The sequence below is a fragment of the Chaetura pelagica genome, unplaced genomic scaffold (genome assembly GCF_000747805.2).
Source record: "Chaetura pelagica isolate M959 unplaced genomic scaffold, ChaPel_1.0 scaffold505, whole genome shotgun sequence".
Lineage (NCBI taxonomy): Eukaryota > Metazoa > Chordata > Aves > Apodiformes > Apodidae > Chaetura > Chaetura pelagica.
Window position 1 is genome coordinate 149,957 of NW_009953211.1, and position 2,153 is coordinate 152,109.

At 51.0% G+C, this 2,153-nt stretch overlaps 1 protein-coding gene across 1 annotated transcript in view; it reads left to right on the forward strand.

Moving 5' to 3' along the window:
- Window positions 1-245: 245 nt before the first annotated feature.
- Window positions 246-2,153, forward strand: part of PPP2R5D (protein phosphatase 2, regulatory subunit B', delta) — a 26,792-nt gene continuing 24,884 nt past the window's right edge. Inside the window, exon 1 of the mRNA XM_009997557.1 lies at window positions 246-272. The gene's annotated coding sequence lies outside the window, so the exon portion shown is untranslated. The remainder of the gene's footprint in view (window positions 273-2,153) is intronic.

A 2,153-nucleotide genomic window follows, 5' to 3' on the forward strand; every position in this document is an offset into this window, starting at 1 on the left:
TCTCTGGGGTGAAGGGCTGGGAACGACCTCCCCCCCCACCCAAAATCGGGGCTTAGTGCTGCAGGGTGGGGTGGGTCTGTGGTAGGGCGCTGCTGGGCTCTGCGGGGAGGTGCTCAAATCCTGCAGAAGGGGGTTGGGGATTTTTCTCCGAACGTGTTTCTCATCGTTTTCAGGAGTCTCCGAAGTCTTCCAAGAGCGCCACAAAGCCTGGCAGCAGCAGCGGCGGCGGCGGCAGGGGGGGGAAGGATGGAGGGGCAGAGAACTCGGAAGAGGTAAGGCTTCCACCTTGGGCCTGCAGGCTGTGCCTGCAGCTCGGCTCTGAGGAGGGACAGCATCCTTCGTCCTAGCCAGTTCAGGCTGCTCTGCCAGGTTGTGTATGTCACTGTGATCGTGAGGCATCGGAGAAGATGGTAACAAAGACTTGAAGTTAGTTCCCCTTGAAAGTTGGCCCAAAGGCAGCGATGAGTGTGGAAGAGACAGGGTGAGTCTCATGCCCCTACAGCCCTGCAAAAGGTTTGGTCAGGAGGCTGATGGCGAGCGCTGCTCACAGAGGTGGGCAGAGCACAGCAAAGCTGGCTGCAGAGAAGGAAGAGCCACATGGTTATCAAGGAGGAGGAAGCCGGACAGACAGGAGCAGCTTCCTTCCATCACAGCTAAGCACAAAAAACCCTGTTGTCACCTTGTGTCAGAGTGGGAGAGTAGTGAGAAGTAACAGAAAAGGAATTATGTTTTTTTGAGGCTTTTTCTGGGGGAGTGAGGTTAGGAAGGGCACGTGAAAGGAAAGAAGTAAGCTGCTCGAGATTAAATGGTTCTCCACTGGTGTAGCAGCCTTGTTGCTGAACTCCACGTTACTCACAAGAAGGCACAGTCTGTATTCCTAGCTGTGTGGAGTCTCTTTCACTCTTAATTTTGATGTTCTGAGATCTGTTAGAACAGCCTCAGAAGAATGTGATAGTAAGATAAACTGTGCTTTGAATCAGGAAAAAATTGGGTACACTGGAACTTTTCTTGGTAGACTTGATTTTGTCCAGCACTCCAGCAGTGTGATTATGGGTGTTGCCATTCAACTTAGAACAGCACTGTACACATGTCCAAGGAAGCATGCGTATGCGTGGGGTCAGTTTTGACATCCTATCCTGGCCTTAGCCTCTGCTCCTTGTATTTTGTGCGTACAGCTGGAAACAGCTTTCTGGGAGTGCTGTCTGCCAGCTCCAAGGGAGTGAGAGAACTCCTGCCTTGGCACCACGGGGTCAGGCTTACCTTTTGTTTGTTTGGTACTCTTTGTCTGCTGAGTTCACAGCTCGGAGGAGAGGAAGGGAAAGCCAGGGTCTTGCGGTTCAAGGGTGATGGGTAGCCATGAAAGCAGAGCACTCTGATGACCCTGACCGAATCAGTGGTGCTGCTCTCCTGGTTGCAAGTGGTGCGGTAAGAAAGGAAGAATAGCCCAGGCTACAAGCTGCCTTCTGTGACCTGAAACAGCACGTATAATGTCTTGTTGTGCCTGGGTGCAGAAGAAATTTGGAACTGATGCGTCTACCCTTACCTCCCACAAAACATACCCAGCCACTTCCTCATACTCCCAACAAAATCCAGCCCTCTTTAAGATGGAGGGCTGGGTCTCCTTTGATCACAGGAACAGAGAGATGAGTAGAAGGGAGACACCTCTGCGGCGTGCCCAGCCACAGGTCTCTTCTCCCTTTCCCTGCTGAGTTTTCAGTGAAGTTTGTTCTCCCTTGCTGCTTTCCTGTCTCTGGACTGCGTTGCTCTGCAGAATGGAAGAGAGCTCTTTGCTTGCTAAGAAGAAATGTATGCCAGTTTGAATGCGATTTTCCTGCTCTTCAAGAAGCACAGAAAGGTATTTTGACTTTCACATTGGGGGATCGTGAGGAATTAGGTAACATGCGCTGGGCGTGAGACTTCTTTCTCATGTCAAAAGCAGGAGGTGGTTTGACTTGTGAAACGCTAGAAGTGGTGTTGCCTGGTGGGGTTTGATGGGCTGAGCCTAGCCCGGGTGCCTCTGCTGCCACAGTGAGAGTTTTGTGCCCTGTAAATTCCTCCGTGGAGTTACGGTTGTTTGGTTGCCTTTTCTTGGTTGAAAATTCTGTGCACCAAAAGAGAATGTTATTTTTTTCTTCTCAATAAATCCTTAATGG